Consider the following 20,423-nt stretch of genomic DNA (forward strand, 5'->3'; position numbering starts at 1 on the left):
TATTAATTAAAACATTAACTCGGGTGCGCTCGTCTTTACTTTCGTTCGCTTTAATTACAAAAGTCCGTCCCGTTTTGACTCTATAAATTCCATATACCTATGTGTTTTTAAATCGGAGACAAAATTTATAAAATATTTTGCAGCGCTTTGAAACTATTATAATAAACAAAATTTCCATGTCTATGTGTTTTGTTTATCACAGATAAAGGCGAGCCCTCCTTTTTAGTCTGTGTTCTACACAAAATACAAACAGCTTGTCTTTTGTCCATAGATAATTTTGTGAATTAAAATCGAGACTAACGTTTAGGTAAATTATTCATACATCTTTGATGCTAATGTTAAACAAAATATAATTTCGTAGTATTTCTAATTATGTATCATATTTGCTAGCGAATTTTAAATGTTTTAACGCAAGAAGTTAATCTTATCCAATATATGAATAAAAATGATTTATCATAGGTGATTTTGATAAGAATAAAATCCGTTCGCCGTATACTTTTTGTGTTGAAGACATGTTGGTTTGCTCACGATGTCTTCCTTTACCATCCGCCAACCAACTGAACCAACTGTTTAGATTTTGATTAGAAGTGCGTTCAAATTCGTATTTAATAAATAGTTGTATATCTAATAAAAAGCTATTAAATATACAACATCACTAAAAACTACTAAACAGATATAAGGAATGACTTGTAATGTGTATGATTTCAGTAGATTGTAGGAAAAAAATACATACCAAACACACATAGATAGATAGATATATGTAAACTTAATAACCAACCAAAGCCGTAAACAAATTTCTACCAACAACATTTTCCTTCGTCCTTCTTAATCGTTTCAAACGTTACTAATGATTTAAATACTTCGGATTGTTATAAATTCAGCTGAGTTATTTTTAATTTGATTTGTTTTCGTTGTTAACGTGACATTTAAGAATTTCAACTATTTTAATTGATGTCAGTTATATTTAGTGTGTGAAGTCTGTTTTCTTAAAGATAAATAATATTAAAATAATTTATCTTTGACGGTTAGATATAAGATAATGGATGTATTAAGTTATATATAGTACCTTGAAATTTTGTAGTTGTTTAAGAATTGTCATTTACCAAGAAAGACCTAATTCTGAAACAGTTCAGTTTCAGTATGAGTTGATTTGCTAAGAGCATCAATGTAACTGCAATATAAATCAAGCTAGCAATGGGTATAATAAGGAATAAGACTTAGCACGAACCATGACTCCCGTATGTCAAAATCCAAGCCATTACTGACGTACGGGAGTCAGACTTAGCGTTAAGTCTCTTTTCAGATTCATACACTTAGTACGGTTCAATTGGATCGACTAAAACAATGACATTCAGAAACTTCAACCTTTTGTCAACAAGATCGAAATCCTTCAATCCTTAGACGCATAAACCTACTATATCCCATTGGTTTGGAATGCCAGACTTCATTTGAAGATGAAAAGTTCATATTGTATAACTCGAATATATAATATTTCAGCAGACGTATTACTGAATTTGTTTCGTTGATCAGTCATCTGCTTTTGTACCTTCAACCCCGACATAATTAACGTCTCGCCAGGAATCAAACTATCAAGACTAAATTAGGGATTTAGCAATGGAGGTCCCTAATAAGAGGTAATATCGTATGATTTTTGCTTACATAAAACTTGCCAATAAATCTAAAATAAAGTACGGTGAAGATTTGAAGAAAAATAAATATTTATCATGCATAAGGTCATAAACAAAATTGATATTTATTCGTCGTAAAGTATTGCTCACAGAACAATAATATGATTGATGTTGTTTTTAAAGAAATACCTAACTTCTGACTATAAAACGGTAGTCTATGAAGAGAATTTATATTTCGTTACTAGCAGTTGTCTGTGTTTTTACATAAGTATATTTAGTAACACACCACAAAAAGGTGGGACGACGACATTAGACAAGTCGCGGGAACAACATGGGGTAGAGTGGCCATAGAAAGGCCAGAATGGAGAAGATTGGAGGAGGCCTTTGCCACCTGGCAAGCGGGCAACCAAAAGTGGAAGAAAAAGACAATCTACGAAAAAAAAAATGTTATGTCCGAAAAAAAGGCTATTATATATATATATTATATATTTACTAATGATAAATGGAACAGAAATTGTATTCAACTTTAAACACGGATTTTTTATTATGTATCAATAAGAAACCTTATAAAGAAATGTGGGATCTACCGAGATCCATTTTTAAATTTCCATAGAGTTGAATGTGCAACAGAGACAAATGCGCATAATGCTCTCCTTTACTTGTCCTTTTCTATGAGATACGAAACCAAACTGAAATTACTTTCCGTCTAAACGGTTCAGTAAAACAGCGCTTAGTGCTGAAGTTCAAGGCCCTCCCGGATCAGATGACATCCATCATCCTGTGGACAGACAGCTAAAAGGTCTGTACAGAGCAGTATCTTGACCTATCGGGGCCCCCGCATTAGAATGTAAACATTTGGGTTTGATGCCAAACGATCACAATGCTAAGATGTTAACACATCAAGAAATTTCACATTGTTGTCAACGCAACAATGTTCAATTTCTTTATACTCTGGCCCAAATTGGGACTGAGACTGATTGATGACAACACAAATCGGTATTTCTTAAGAGATCCTTTTATATATAGCACGAACACACCACCGAATAAATGGAATTTGAATTGAATTCACAAATTTATTAAATTTATATTCAAAACTATAAATTGACACAGGGACGTATTTACTAAATTTTATTGAAATACATCCCTGGTCCCGCATCTAGGGAAATTCACTGAGATTGATTCGAAATCGAGAATATTGTAACTTAAGAGATATAGTCTAAATATATCTGATTTTAGACATATATAGAAAATAAATAAACAAATTAGTGCAAATTTAGTTTAATAAATATAATCTTAATATATATAAATCTCCTGTCACGATGTTAGTCCGCGATGAACTCCTAAACTACTTAACCGATTTTAAATTAAATTGGCACACCGTAAGCAGTCTGGTCCAACTTAAGAGATAGGATAGCTTAGATCTTTAATTATAATGGCAATTTTATTTTATTGCAAATATTTTTTTTATTATTTGATTCAATTCTAACAGATGACGCTGTGTTTGACAGTACCAACGTTTCACATAAGTTCTCATACCGTTTCCCTTGAATAGTTTACTACTATGTAATATAACAAAAACCTTAGCCACATCAACGCTTGGCCGAGTCTGCTAGTTAAAATATATAGATATCTAAATAAGCTAACTTGTAAAAGTATTTTTTTTCAATTAAATTATTTTTATTAACGTTATACTAACTAAAACTATTTTATTATCATACTACCGCTAGGCCTTTAATTATTATTAGTAACTTCGGAAGTTTCATGATTCCAAGACGTTTAAATCAAACAACAAGGTGTCAGTCACCAAATTATTGTTGAAAATCTCGTAAATTTTCCCAATGTCTTGGAAAGTGATAAACTTAAAACATTATTGATGTTTGCGACTTCTGTAATACTATTAAATGAATCACGCATGTAGTAGGATTAGTGCATAATATATTAAATTAATGTTGGATTAGTGGTATTAGTTTGCTAAATGATTGCAGTTATTCATGGCAATGGATTAATGTAGCTAATTATACAAAGGAGGTATAACAGACTGATTCAGTATGAAATATCTGATTACATTAAGATAACAAGAATATTTTTACTAGCTACTGCATGCAGCTTTACCCGTAAATTAAAAATAGCCTTTAAAGTGCCTTAAGTTAAAGGATAAGTTTTATTGTATTATGTAGGAGGCACGCACACTAACGTCAATTTCAATTTACGGCAAAGTTGTATTTGTAACCCACACAGATGAGAGAATGTGTGCAATGCACTAATGTAGATTATGGAAATATAGACTAGAAGTAGTATTAAAAATAATGAATAGTGTGGAATTTCAAAACGATATACTTAAGTGACTTTAAATGATTTTTTGACAGTTATGAAATTTCATTTTATTCTTTGTCCATGCATATGACGAGTATCGGTTGATAGAAATACGTTTATCGATCGTCAAAGCATCGGATATGAAGAAATCCCTTCAAGGATTTATTTCAACTAGTTCCAGACGTCATCGTATTTGTTGATATTGAAAGTAAATAACGCCATAACTGCGCAATATCCGGCTCAAATCATAGACTCTTATTATTTTTAATATTTAAAAAGTTTATTGTTTCTGGCCAATTATTTTTATTCTTAATTTAAAAACTCGTCTTCTCGGCCAGGGTAAAACGGCGCCTCGTCTGATTTTTATTTTTTCTCTAACATAATGTCTCGGAATAAACAACAGGTAATACAAAGGGTGAACGAACGCAATCCGCTATATTTTGTCTTTCTTTATGGTTAATAAGGTTGTATATATGGGCAAACTTTTTCAACCAATAGCGTATAGTATCTGGAAGGTCCCAAATTAGATTCGGCAAATTAATATTTGAAGACTGTAATCTCCTCTTACCCATCTAGAAAAAAGCAAAGAGACTTACGTTTCTTTGAGTCATGTCTTCACGCGAAGATATAGCAGAAACCTATTTATAATTTTAAATTGGTTAATAAGACAATATTATTTACAGTTACCGCGTCTCGAATTTCATAATATTTCAATATCAAATGATCTGTTAGTTCATCTGTCAATAGCTCCCTACAACTGATTGATCTTTGTTGGCAGTTTGCGTTCTCTGGTGATTTATTTTAGTTTGAAATAAGCCTAATGCGTTGGACAGAACTTTGAAGGTTGGTGAAAACAGTAGCTTTTGAAGCTGTTGCGTAATGAGCAAGTGTGCTTATAAAACGAGGCGTAGTCAACTTTTTTAATACACGTTCTAGTTATACCTAGTTTGAAACAGTATCATATACTACTAACAAATCTTATAATTCAGGTTAAATTTACTTATGTTTTACATGAGGAATTTGTATAAAATTTACATATAAAGGACATAGAATACATTACATATATAGGAACATATTAAAGTTAATATGTATAATGTTCGGGCTAATTGTAAATACATATTTTCATTTAATAGGATACGGGTATTCAAAAATCTATTACATGTATCAGACACGAAAGCCTGATCGATTAAAAAGAGTGGCGGAGAGTTTATTGCCAGTTCTTCTCTTCCGTTCTACGCCTTGGATTTGAGAACTGGCAGTAAATGTAAAATTAGAAGCATTTCGTGTACATTTCTATTTTTGACGTTCATAATGTACCTGTTGTTCACCTGTATGAATAAATGATTTTGAATTGTTCTTAATAAAAATGATCAATGAAATGGATAAGTTCTATATAGAGGTAGCGCCACTTGATATCAATCTTATAAAATTTAATTGGTGTACAAACAAAAAGCTATTGATCTACTGTAGTTGGTTTAAATAAATGAAAGCGAAACAAGCTAATATAAGCGTGGATACAGATGCAGTAAAGTGCATTTGCAAAATGCAATAACGTTTATCACGTGTTTGATTGCTACTGAATAGAACAGGCCTGGACTGGACGCATGGTGCCCCATGAAACATTTAAACTTTATCTTTTCAGTTTAATATGAGTTAAAAAGTCCTTATTATGCTTAAAGTAAAAATTTGTTTGAACGCTACGCGAATAAGGATTATGGGGCCTTCTTTATGAGGGAATCTGGTCGGTAGCCATGCTGGTGGAAGAGTGCAATGGAGATGACTGCATAAAGTATTATTTGGATTATGTGGACGAGTTAAAAAAAATTTTGATGATGATGATCACACTAAAATAGACAGACAGAATGATTTTGTATTTAATCTAATTATTTTTACTCTTGAAGGAAGGACACATAGCAGTATAAACATCAATGCTTATTAACAACGTTATTCTATATCTCTCTGGTATAAAAAGCTAGAAGGTTTGAGACAGTGACATTTAAACAATGGCTCTCATTGAAATAAGCGCTTCGTAAATTAACCCACGGGAAGTTTACTAAAGCGCGTAAGTCTAAAATACACATACAGTTGAGGCCCCAATACATAGTCCGTCCTCAACAGCTGAAACGGAGCTAGAAACACGAATAGAACAGACGTTTCGACTGCTCTGATGAACCAACAACGGTTTGTTGCATCGATAAACAGTGCATTTCAATACAAGGTTTCTATACGTCTTCTTGCTTGTCTTTATCAAAGCTAAATATCGTTGGGGGTAACGAATCGCCTCGCAGATAACAACGTGAGAAACGATGCTCAGGCTGGGAAACCAAAGATGGCAATGATCAGTATTCACCAAATGAAGCCTACCAATAGGTTATTTATTAAACAACGCAGGCTGAGGAATCTCCTTTCGTTTTCTTTATATCTCTAAGGACCAATTCTCTTTGATTACATCACAGTTGTTTACAAGAAATTCCGAGCTGGATTAGGCTAATCCTCAAAACACCGTCACACCATCGCCAACTGTTTTGAAATGCCTATCAAATATTATATGGCATCTATTATTCTATTTTCATATAGAAACATTTCCATCTGTTACGACACTTTGGTATAAACATATGAGACAACAGGCTTACTCAGTAACTTTGAAATTCAATGTTGAATTATTATCATACTACGTTATTATATGTTTGTGATAAAAGGAAGGTGGCTACATTATTTTAGGCCTGGGCTTCAGATTTTGTATCTGTTTTAGTTATCATATTGCATACTGCATTTTGCAATATAAGTAAGCTATAGGGATATAAATAATTAACAAATAAGACCGTGGAATAACAAGTGCTAGTTAAATATTTGTATGTGGCCCATTATCTAATAAAAAACAATTTACATACAAAAAAAAAAATATGTGGAGTAATAGTATAATATCAACGACTTTGCTAGAAACCATGACGCATTCAGGACTTAATATTAAACACACCGTTAGATTTTCTTTTATTTCTATTTGAAAACAAAAGAATATCACTTGAAACTAATCAAGACTAAAATGGTTTTATAGATAGATATGTATAAAACCTTCTCTCTCATAGCATAGATATCTATTTACAAATGATTTTTAAATTTGAAGTAGTATACATTGTGACATGCATATTCCTACAGAATATTAAGAACATTAGTTTCAAATATACATAGTTTGACATATTAAAAACCGATTACAGAAGATTTACTCCCTATGATATTTTCTGCACATTAATAACTTAGGCATATCTATTAAACCCATCGTGACATATTTATGATGCCGCCCTAGTAATTCATTTAGCCGACCATTCATCGCGTTCTGGTATTATTAGCATTGCATTTGAAACTATAATACACTAATCACTTTACACTCTAATTGTAACTTGTGATTTTGAAAACATTAAAAAAATAAATAATAAATCAGTGGCGCTACAACCACTTTAGGTTGGCCTCAGACTTCTGAATCTGTTTCAAGATAATTTTTTAAATGTACTTGTTAGGCAAGTAGGTGATCAGCCTCCAGTGCCTGACACACGTCGTCGACTGTTTTGGTCTAAGACATGTCGGTTTCCTTACGATTTTCCTTCACCGTTCAAGCAAATGTTTAATACGCACATAGAAAGAAAGGCCATTGGTGCACAGCCGGGGATCGAACCTACGACCTCAGGTATGAGTCGTAGTCGCACGCTGAAGCCACTAGGCCATCACTGCTCAGAAAAGATTCTAAACATTATATAAAAGTAACAAGATAGAAGTTTACAGATATCATTTTCCGGAAAACGGATATGATGCTCATTTGATGTAATTAGTAATTATTAAGTAGTACAAATAATATTTTTTTGCTAATAATAGTTAAACGAGTTTTGAGTCTACCTAAGAGAGATGCACCCTGCTCTGATCTGTATGTGTGATAATGGTGTGTGAGGTGAGGAAAATTGACTTAGGGAAAAATTCCTAAACTGCGGGATATTTCGCATGGCAATACCTGTGAACATATCGAGACAAGTACAATAAGTACTATGTGGGAGAGTTATTATTCCGCCGACAGCTGTCGCATTATATTGAAAGCACGCACAGACGCAGGCGCACGCCTCATTGCGTCTGATATTCGCACGCGTAGCCAAGTCCCACCTGCTGTTCTCAATATGTCTTTGATCTGTCGTACTATTAATATAACGCCATTAAACAGTGTGTATTACTTGCAATATCAGGACATAACCTCTATCTGTAATAGACTGTTAAATGTAATCAGACTTAGTGACTTGTAGACGCTTATCGTATTTTATTGTAGTTATTTTTAAAACATTCTGTTAATCATTCATTAAGTTCTAATTCTAAATGGCAGGGAAATAATTTGACAAAGGGAAAAGGTTTCATTAATAAGTGTTTTAAATTTAATAGAAAAACAGAAATCAACACGCATACCAAACAATCCAGTAAACCAACGTAAAAGTTACAAGAATGTAATTTCTTACACAATTAAGATAAATACTCACTAAATATTTGGAATGCTAGCAGATATTGTAATACATAACATGCATAAAGCAATTTAAAATAATATTTTTTTATAATATTCTTTAGAGTGTACTTCAATGTTTCATCTGGCACAATTGAGACGTCAAGATTACTTGATACATCGCATACCAATACATACTTAATTTAATATGGGACAGAAGAAGCGAAAACGTCGAAATTATTTTATAGAAACTACTTCACAAAATAAAGTTTAATACTGAGAAAAATTGTTATAAATTACAAGAAGCATCGGAATACTATCACTTCATAATAATTATTGTTAATTCTCAAAAACACTTTTCCTCAATTCGTCGGTCAGTTGGTCACGAGAAGCGGGCAAGGTCACCTATTTGTGAATGATTGTGATGAATCACTATCACTACAAAGTGTATTATCGCCTTTAAACGGTTGGTATTTTTTGCAAGTTAAAACTCTAACCAAATCACACTGTTTTAACCAAAAGTACTAATGCATCTCCAGTTATGAAATGATCAACGCTTATTACAGCAACGTGGGCTAAAAATCTGAAAGGTATTAGTAAAATTGCACTCACACAGGGTACTGTCTCTTTCTCTCAGATTATTCTACGCTGTAATTAGAAAGAAACAGACTACTTTAAAATAGTACTCTTAGACTCAAATGAGTAAAAACTAAATATTTTTTAATAATAAGGTAAAAGAATAGGTTTAAAACATAAATGTCTAGATTTGTATTTAATTATTTATTTATTTATCCTTTATTACCTTATACAAAAACATACACATAACAAAAATTAAAAAAAAACGTTCATATTCATGTTTAAGGTAAAAGTTGTAAGGTAAAAAAAATGCTGCATGATGCATGTGTTATTTTGTTAATACTTATAAATTGATGATTAATCATTGAGTGAGTTCAAAATACAGCATTGAACAAATAAAAGGAATTATTTTTCCTGCACCGTGGGAATATCGTGCTGTTTCCTGAAATTCTGATAAAATCATGTGTCATCCTCAAATATAATAATTCGCTTACTAAAATGTTCGGTTGATAGTTTTGTTATTACTTTGTATAAATATTTTGGGAAAATCCCGAAAAACAATTAAGAAGGTTATTTAATAACTTTGGCGATTTGATAATGAATGTTCGACATTTTTGTAGAGCTTGGATTACAATTACTCTTAAAAAAAATATGCATTTTGGATACGGGATAATTTTGCGATGTATACCCCTGATGTAAAATACCTTATACATACAGAAAATGCAGGACCTTTCTCATTTGGGGTGGAGTCTTTTGGATCATACGTCACCATAGCTAAAGATAGGCATCTGGTAAACTTGTGTAAATGATGACACTTTTCTCTTTACACTGCAATAAATTGTTGCCACTATTAAGAATATTAGTAAACAAACATTTTTTTTAATCATAATAGAATCATATAATTTAATAAGTTGAAAATAAATAAAGATTTCACACAGGTTAAATATTTATAATAATGTGAAGCTGCGTTGACTCAAAACGTTTAAATAAGAAAGTCAAGATGTTTATTTAGTTTCGTGGCATTAATTAAAGTGACATAACAATACATTATTGTCCGCGAGCAGCTGAGCCGGGAAATTGGTGAACGAAATCGGAAATCTGATTTATTACCGACTCTGTTCGGGACTTTTTCTGTATGAAGCAGATACAGTTTAAACGCTATATTAATGAATTCACTTGCGCACTACTTTACTGAACTATTTGTTAGTTCAGGTCGACTTTTGGTTTAACAATTAAAACAATTAATCAATCACAAGAATCATGTCAATTAGTCGTTTCAATATGATCTCCAAATGTATCTAATGTTCTCACCCTGTCAATTTTTTTAATCATTTACCATAATTACGAGAATCTATCATCAGTTGGAAAATCTTTAGATTCAGTTCAGTCTTAGATTGCAAGTAAAAATATATCACATTGGTTTTTTCGCTTGTTGCTGCCCTCATTATTAGTACTAATTTTAGCAGATTATATAAATTAATGAAATAAAACTTAGGAACCTATTTATAAAACTACTCTTTTTTTAATATACAGGGAGAAAATGCTGCCAGCGTTAAAGGTACACTGCCACAGAGACCAAACTTTTTAAATTTGTTTAATATTGTGTTTATTAATTTTTAATTATTTTTATTATTACTATGTAGATTGTAGGCTTGTTAATACTGTGTATTTTTTGTTATGATTACTAATAAATTTAATAAAACCTCTATTCAATTTACTTAAATTAAATTATCATTGATTATTTACGATATCTGTTTGTGCACGTGTATCTTTTATTATTTTGTATGGGTATGCACATATATTGCTAGTATCTTTAAGTCATAAATCCATAACCATAAGAATCTGTAAATTGTTGCTTCGAAAATCAAGTATAACACGTTAAAATAACTCACGATTACTCGTTTCTCAACGGACCGTTTTAATATACGTTCAGTAAACTATTTATTAAAGAACTGCGTCTTAACTTGTAAAACAAGTTAGGGGTTACTATTAAAGCTAGTTATTATGTACAGATTTTAGTAAGATCTAATACAAGCTTGAACAGTATAAAACAGAAATATATAGGTTCACTGCCCTATTTCCTTAAGTTAGTCATTAATTAATCGGGAATTAAATTTCCTAGCTAAGTTAAAACTCAGAGATTTCACGGGTGAGTCTCACCTGCGGCTGTTATTATATTTATGGTGCAGGGTAATAAAATGTAGATCCTTGTCAAAGGATTTCACTACAAACAGGGATGTGACAGTTTTCACTAGAACATGTTAAACTTTAATTATTATTCAAATTAGGATACTCTAGAGTGACCGTGGGATGATCACACAGGTGAGGCTGTAGGGTTTACAACACCCTTTATTTAGGACTAGGGCTGAATAATTTTCAACATAATCTAATGTCATCGTGCGTCAATCGCCATGATTGTTAAAAAAGCAATCATTTGTAAGTGTTTCTCTCGACCACTGTTAAATAATAAATGAAAGAACTGTCAAGATGATAAGTACAGATACAATTTAAATACTCTTGATGATCAGAAGGGTATTTTAGAAGTAGGTAAGGTAAGTATGCAATATTCCGTCCCTTCAAACGGGCATCAGACGATGTATTCTGCACGCCAGTATCCTGTCCCATCAAAATGATATCAGGTGAAGTACTCAACACGAAAATGTCCTCTCAAATACAATATTTACCTTTGCTTTGTGTCAAAGTATAAATTATTAAACGGATAACAATTAAAAAAATTGTTTAAGAATGTTTTATCTGAAATGAATGTTTGCTAGTTGAGTTACATTGTAAGCTGAGTTAAGATGAAGAATTATTAATACAGCAGAACATTGATAAAGTTTGCCCACCGAAAGTTGAGCCATTGTAATTGTAGTGCCAACCCTAGACCACTTATTTTAAGCGTTATTATTTTCTGTAAAATGTAAAATGTTGACAGTATTGCCAAAAGCGATGTGAATTTATTCTTATACAATTTTGATTGCCTTTATTATTTAATTTGCTAACCACTGGTTAACTTAAGTAATAATTTTAATAATCACTCAAATACAATCTTTAATTCTAAAAAATGTACGGCCGGTAATATACATAATATTCGCCAGGTCAGAGGAGTTTTTAATATAAATGACAATTATGAAGCACCTTTCATATGTTTATAGTTGAATCTAAATACTCTATTGTACACAAAAATTTAATAATTTTATCCATTTATATTTATTATTGCATGATTATTAATAATGAAATGTTTTTTTTGTATTGTTCACTGTTTTTCAATCATGTCTTTTACATTATAATTCTACCTTATGTCTTTGGATAAAGATGAGAACACATTCCATAAAAAATGATTTCTCCCACCTCTTTCACTTCCGCAGAGCTATCTACCAAAATTCTGCAAAAACTTCTCATCTCTTCCTTATTAAATTACATATTTATAGTTTGTATGTTGCGTTTGCTTGTTCAATTACTTATTTTTGTGTGTTCCTTTTATTTCTAAAATTTAAATAGTTTACAATTACAGTACAAATTCTTAAATCTAGAGTTTTTAACCCCATAATGGCCCATAGGCCTCCAAGCCCCTGCAAAGTTCCTTTGCTTTGCTTTGTAGAGGCCTATGTGCCGCCGGCTAGCTGCACCAGTTCATCGGACCAGTACCGCAGGCGTATACGCGCTTTTGTCCCATAACGTGCATACCAAAGTAGGGTTCCTACATTCCTCCGATTGTCTTTAGCTCTTGTGACGGGTCCGGCCCACCTCCATTTAAGCCTACATGCGTAAAAGATGAACGCTAATATAATTTTTAATTTTTTTAGTATGTTTTTCTATTTAATTATTGTCAATAATGTCATATTTTACTTTTATAGTCTCTATTACCTACTACTACTACAAATAAACTTCTATAATAAAACGATTAGGCATATTGGGACCGGTAGTAATAATTCATTAAACATACAAACTGAAATGTAATTAAACGGTATTCGCATGAATTGAAACTATGTCAATTCCAAACTTTATTGTAGTTATTTCCTTTGTAGGTCGTAATGCCCTACAAGAATCATGTTTGAGGTTAAAAAATAGTTTAAAGAATATGTATATAATAGAAGCGTTATTATATCTATATTAGTTTATGTAAATAATTATTATTTAAGAGACACTTTTTGAATATACATTAATCATGTCAATTATTTTTGTTATTTTATTTACTCTTCCTGTTGGAGTCTGAAAAGTATAAGCGAGCAAGCATTCACAGTTTTAAAGAAAAATGTTGTCAACATCATATTTCAGGTGCATCTTTCTTTTATGTTATACAAATGTTATATACAGTAATTACAGACAATATATGCCATTGGAAAACGCTTTAAAATAGATAGAACCCTAACTGGACTAAAGAAAAGCGAAAAGAGTCCTTTTTTGTTTGTTAAGTTTTCCGTGATAAAAGTTTTAGTGTATTTTGAATGTGCTGTCGGCCTTAATGTGTTTACGAAATTCACATATAGATCGTAATAGACAAACAGAATGGAGATTGCATCATAGGAATCCCTTTGAAACCAACCCGTGACCATAAAACATGACACAAAACAAGACCTGTATAAATAACGACGCTATAAAGGCTGTTCGTAATAAATATTCATATTTTTTTAAATATGTATAGATATAAGAGTGTGTAGAACGAAACGCTCCGAAAAGTCTCTGAAGAATTTACTGAAAGACATAAAATGATTTCGTTGTTTTATATTTTATGTTGGTATGAAAAAAGTGAACACCCTGATATAAATAAAAAAATATCAATGGACATTGCACGTAATATATCATAAGCATTTTGGATCATTTAGTTTGATAAATCACACGTTTTAAAACCCCATCAGTTGTGTGCTTTGATCTATTATGTGATTAATAGGAGGGCGGATTCTAATAGAAAGAAACTGGTTAATACGAATACACCTAAGTCTGATTATTAAGTATTTAGCGATAAACGAGGTTATTGTTTCATTAAAATGAGAGGAAAACGCTTTTTTCATCTCTCAAGTATTTTGTTTTTATTGAGAAGAGCTTATAAAAGTTCATTAAAATGTCATCAAAAGTAAGTGTCACGAATTGTAAGACTAAATAGAATTCGTTAATCGTACTTCTAAATAAATGGCCGTAAAAATTCGGAAACTTCATTAACTATTAAGCACATTAGTGTCTAGAGCGATCTACTAATCAATGGCGCGAATTTAGCGGAGATTGCGTTCGAATTGATGTAATTAATATCAATCTATCAACGTTTCAAGACTTCCAGTATAGACTAGAGAGAACGGTTAGATGAGGTTTTCTTGTCTATGAAAACTGGATTCATTTCACCAAGGGCCTACAATTTAAAATTAGAACAGAATCTTGGCTATGCCACGTTGTACGTTTTATGTCTAAATGCTGTTCTTAACAATTATGTAATTAGGATTTTTTAAGCAATTTTGTATTTAACCGTAAAATTTCAAGAAAATTATAAACAAGAAAATACTTTGTTAACAATCACTTCAATTTTCTCACCATAAGAATGCTAAGGCTATATTTATATCAATATTGATAAAAAGTATATCTTTATGCTTCCAATTAAACTTTTTTATTTAAATCAATCCTCAAATTAGCCCCTGAAACGCCTGCAAAGACACTAAATCGAAAGAAATAAATCATCACACAAATTCCGAGTTTGTATGACTTGTTAACAGACAGATATTAATGAAGCGATGCCGATGTTTCCGAATTCCGTACAATTTGCCCCCAATGTTTGAAAGTACTGTCAAGCTGATGTAATCAAAACATCTTTACGTTATTGTTACTTTATTTGACATAGAGCTAAACCATAGAGTTAGAGGAACCATAGATATAGAGTAGGGACCTTGTTATTCTTTTTGTAAGTGTAGATATTGTGTAGCAATCATTTTGAAAGTATCAAGTAATTTCTTTTTCCTTACTTAGCTTTATCCGCAATCAAGTTTTTTTACTTTCTTTGCGGATCAAGCTTCGATTAAATAAGTCATCTATTAGGTCTATATTAAGAAAGTATTTTTTATTTTATCTTCTAAATAGTTTAATCGACCCAGTGTGATTGTATTTTTGTAATTTTTATAAGCAATGAATTTTGTTATTACATATTTTTAACTTGATATTTTGTGGAATATTGGTATGGCTTTGTGCCTTGGTAGCCTTTTACGAAGATAAACTTATCCAACCGTCCTTATCAACTTATCAATCCGTAAAATGTTTAAATAATAATTCCACTTAATATCGAATAAGCAGCCTGTCATGCCAGTAATTACTTAAATAAATTGAATTCTACTAAACATTGCGGGGGAGTGAAATTTGACGCTATCTTTGAAGCAGCCCGCCTCGTTTCTAGAGAAATTTAATCCGAGTTCTAATAACGCGTTATCTTCCGTTAAAAAAGTCAATAACCCAAAAATACCAAGATCTGGAAATCTGAAATTGAAATCTCTGGCCCTATTATTTAAGAACTTATGACCACTAAAGTGTGACGTTGCTCTAATAGAAAACATCCAGAGCTAGTATGTTTGTACGTTATGTATACAATATTATACAGTTTGTATTATGGAACTGAAAAGAGATAACTAAATTTCTTCTAAGTAAGAAGGGTTGAAGTCCCTTCGACTTCGACGTCTTTAACAAATGTTGTTTATACCCATAAACAACATTTGTTAAAGACGTTTGTAAAAAACCAAGTTCAAGTTGTAAAGAAAAGCTTCTTCTTCACTCAAAAACCTTAAAATGTAAAAGATGTCTGCATTTGTAACGTTTTGTGCGTGTTCGAAATATGAAAATTCGGCCGAGGAAATTCCTAAGGACGTCAGTTGACGCGTCGTACGCGTGCTGATGAGTTGTGTCTACGCCGATCGGAGCAAGTTTCGCGCGTAAAACTTCACGTTCACGACGTGCTTGAACAATTTATAATTAAAGGTGTATTGTCTGTGTCTTTGAGTAATTTGTATTCCATTGGAATGTGTAAGTATATATTTATTCTATAATTATTCTTTTTCCTATTTTGTCAAAATTTTTAAAAATTAATGAAATATACTAAGCGATTATTTTTTAGGAAATTCTTTATTTTTAATTGGTTAAATAATAAGAAAAGTAAGCCAAGAAATAGATAACGGGATAAATAGATACACCAATAATTAAATTCTATTTCTAAGAAATAAAATTGGTTGTAATTTATCTTCGTATTTGAGTTAATTTCGATTCAGTTTCCTATATTAAGTAGTGTGTGACATAAAAATTAGCTTTGACGTTGTGACTTTACTTTTTTGTGTTAATGTACCTATTTTAAATTCGCTATATCATAGAAATTTAAACTCCTAACAATCAAAATGTTCCAATTTATAAATCTTTAAAAATAATTTACAGACATATTATTTCCACATTTAAGGTAAAACTGTACCACTACTAGCAAAATACAAAAATCGCATAAAATATGTATTTAATGAAGAACATGAAAGGAAAAATAGACAAAACCGTTTCGTAGCACCCACGTAGAGTTCTACAACCTTTAAACATAGCTGCTACAGTATTCTATTTTGAATAAAAACATTTTATACACATTATAAAGTTGCAACGGGTCGCTACATACCTAGATTCTGGTTCATCATCATCTGATTCTTTTTGTGGTGCCTCTCCAATTACTTATGGTCGGTCTATTTCCCTATTCATTGCCAATCTAAACTGTTGTTCAACTGACCACTATCCACTCTCGGATTTTGCCATTACCAGGATTGGACACCCACAGTTTGGTCCATCATTATGGCCTACAAATAAAGAAACCGCTTTTTACGGAGTACTTACATGGTGTGACTTTCCTATGGAAAAGAACACAATACAAATTTGTGACGGTATGAATTTCTGATACCTATGAGTAACAATTTTGTTTTATTTTATACGTTGCTTTCTTTTCAATATTTACCTAAACCTACTGCAAAAGTGTGTTGATTTCTTTATAAGTAGTTTAAAAGTAATTCTTGGTAACTGTGTTCTTAATTTTTAGGTAACAATGAAAGAATAAATGGAATAAAGAATTAACACAATAAAAGTAATTCAATAACAATAATTTGTAACACGATTTACCGAGATACCTATACCATACCCATATTGTATAAACAGGTCCTTTCTAGAATTGCATATGTACCTACTGATTCGATGAACTCTGACTGTTCTCTGAGTAGGAATATACTGTATATTGAAAGAAATTACCTTTTTAACGGATTGAACCTATGATAAACTTATAATTATTTACGCTGTGTTGTGTTAAAATTATGTTAAATAATTATAAGTTTATACGTTATATATGTTAATAAATACAATACTATATATTTTATATTTAGATTGATCATCACAATTTTATTTTAGTTACAGAAAACACTATTACATAATTTAGATGATAGAAGCCTTAATAGATAGACACTTAAAAAAAATCATAAATAAGGGTCGAACTGAAAAAAGGTTTTGACTTCAGTTAATAGACACCATAGGACATTGAAAATGTTTCATAAAATAGCTCTGAGAATATTATATAAATTATAGACTATTATATAAATGATGATATACCATTCGCAGTTAGCCTCAGATTTCAGTAACTTTTTTGAGCATTTATTATTATTAATAAGCAGCAAGGTGATCAGCCTACTGAACCTGAAAAACGTCGTGAATTTTTGAGTCTTTGCCATGTCGGTTTGCTTAGGATCTCTTCCTTTACCGTACGTGCGAGTTTAAAGTCCGAAAAAACTTCGTGATTCTTATTCCGACCTTGTATTGCAAGAACTGTCTATTCTAGGCACCTATATTATGCGTAAGCTTAGAACAATACTAGAGAAACTTTTGATAACAATTTCGGTTCCAATAAACTAATAGTGAACAGAAGGTTGGCTTACTATCAAAATAGTATTTTTACGCACGACATTTTTGTTAGTTGACGCAAAAATTTATCTGCAAACACGTAACATTTTCAGGATGCCAATATTTTAAGAAAGTAAGTAAAAATTAATCAACACTCTTTACTTTTTACACTTTTTCACATTCTATGCATAAGAAATAAGCAATAAATACACAATAATATGATCCTTGCTTGTAAGACTCCACTTTAGTATTTGAATACGACAAACGTAGCAACTTTTTTGAAATTAGTTTACGTCGCACGTTACAATTTATTACGTTAACAACGTACGCGATAATAAACTGCCGCGTAAAATAATATTTATACATTGACGGCGTCTTTGCTTGCGTTAAAATCATACTTTTATTTGAAATTGGCCTATATAATTTATTACACGTTTTCAGGGTTAGGAATATATTTTTTAGTTTTATTTAAAATTGCATGTTCATACAAGATCATTGGATGTCGAGGATACATACAGAATACGTAATTCCACTCGCATCACTTTTTGCACTTTACAATTTATTCCGCGCATCATCACTATGTGGAATCCAGTCCACTGAAGTATTTCTGAAACAAGACTTAGGGTCTTTCAGCATAGAGCGTACCAATTCTGTAGGTGAGCCTCATGCCCGTCTGCCTCCTGTTTTATAAATAAAAAAAAACATACCTATATATAACAACATATTGTAACATATTATACCCTTTAGTTTTTGTAGTATTTCTTTTGTTTGAAGGAAGTAGGAACATGCGTTAAGTGTGATCATATTTGCGTTTCATACATGAAGAAGATTCATAATGTTTTTTCTTAGAAAAAAATATTCACGTGTACACATGAAATTGTAGTCGTTGAGAATGGGATGCTTATACAATAGGAAAGTATCCTACTGACTTATTTACAAGAATTTGGAAAAGACGGCATAAACATATCTTTTTCATTATATAGTAAAAAATCAACGGATATAAAAACGGTACAAAAAATTAACTCGATTATACAAATTTATGGCGCTACTAAACACACATCACATCTACAAATTAATAAGTCTTTATAAAACGACACAACAAGGAACCAACGTATAAAAAGCTGTACCATAGACCTAAAAACCTCATATAGAAAACTTTCAAAAGGATAATAAAAAAAGGTTTCCTCAACCTCTTTTCACGGAGCGGGTCCTTGAATAACGTTTAGCTCTGCGAGCAAAAGTTATTACAAAGTTACACTAATATAAGCCTATTTTCCGAGACAGGTTGTTGACCTCTATAAAGTTTAGATTACTTTTTTACTGTTATGGTAATCTGTGGGTTTAAATGGTTATTCCAATTTAGGAAACCGTGATCTGTATCTATGGCTATTGAATGTTATGAATCATAAATGTTGTTATATATAAATATATTTTAAGGTCCCGCCGTGATATTTCACTATTTTTTATTATTATTATATTATTATTATTAAAATGAAAAATTAATTTTTACGTATACTGCCTTGCTGGATATATTATATGGAGCATTGTATGAGCATTGAGTATGCATACTACATGGCCTAGATCTTAATATAATCACAGGAAGAAGGGGTCACTCTTGCCTGCCAATCATTTATTGATCCTATAGTGTCTAAGAATAGATGGTGTTAGTGGATATAGCTCATGTCTAGAAAATATTTTACCAACATATTATATTTGTAATAAGTATTTTAAAGTAGTCAGTATAAAAAAGACAAATATAGGATTCTATTGTGCTTGTAGAGATGCAAGGGCCGCTATCAAATAAATCTCGTTGATTGGACGATAAATTCAAACTTATCGGAAGTTTCAATTTAGACTAGCAATCTATCTACTTCTATACGTTTGTTTATAATTATTGACGTACTCCTAAAACCTAAAGAGTACAGAGTGTCCTGGTTTAGCGTTTGCTTGAGTATTGTTGCTGCTCGTGCCATTGTCTGCAAATTAAATTAGACTACGTTTTACCCACCTTTTAGTTTACTTTAACCTAACCTACATTACCTATACTTATGTTCTTTTATCAATTTTAATGGGCTATTGGAAAGATTTTAGAATTCAGATTATGCGGCTATAGAGCCGATATATTTTTTTATTCTATTAAGAATTCAAAATTAGATTAATAATTCATAATTTCAAGAAGCCGCCAAAAAGTTTTTCTGTGTGTCGCTGATTCGAGTGTTCTGTGACCTTTGTGACGGTTCTGACCTAATCGATATATTGTCAGTACATATAATTTTTTTGGTTAGTTTAAAAGTTTCTTTTTAAATTAAAGCCTAGTGTGCGGGGTGGATATTTACACATAGCATGTGATCAACCTTCTTTAACATCTTAAATTTGAACTGAGGGCATATCAATAAGTCTCGAGGTTGGAATTTTCATATAGTTAGTATAATAAATTATGTGAACTTAGAAATATAATTGAGAATGTTACATGTTTCAATATTCTCTAATTATTTTAGTTTATTAAGGACGAATTTAATTGTAATTCAGGGTAAAGTCCTAAACGCATGGTAACCCAA

The 20,423-nt window shown here is 31.4% G+C and overlaps 1 protein-coding gene across 2 annotated transcripts in view; it reads left to right on the plus strand.

Moving 5' to 3' along the window:
* Positions 1–15,845: 15,845 nt before the first annotated feature.
* The window catches only part of LOC110998933 (thyrotropin-releasing hormone receptor), a 40,920-nt gene continuing 36,342 nt past the window's right edge, over positions 15,846–20,423 (plus strand). For both annotated transcript variants that reach the window (XM_045630168.1, XM_045630169.1), the window contains exon 1: positions 15,846–15,981. The gene's annotated coding sequence lies outside the window, so the exon portion shown is untranslated. The remainder of the gene's footprint in view (positions 15,982–20,423) is intronic.

The sequence above is a fragment of the Pieris rapae genome, chromosome 11 (genome assembly GCF_905147795.1).
Source record: "Pieris rapae chromosome 11, ilPieRapa1.1, whole genome shotgun sequence".
NCBI lineage: Eukaryota > Metazoa > Arthropoda > Insecta > Lepidoptera > Pieridae > Pieris > Pieris rapae.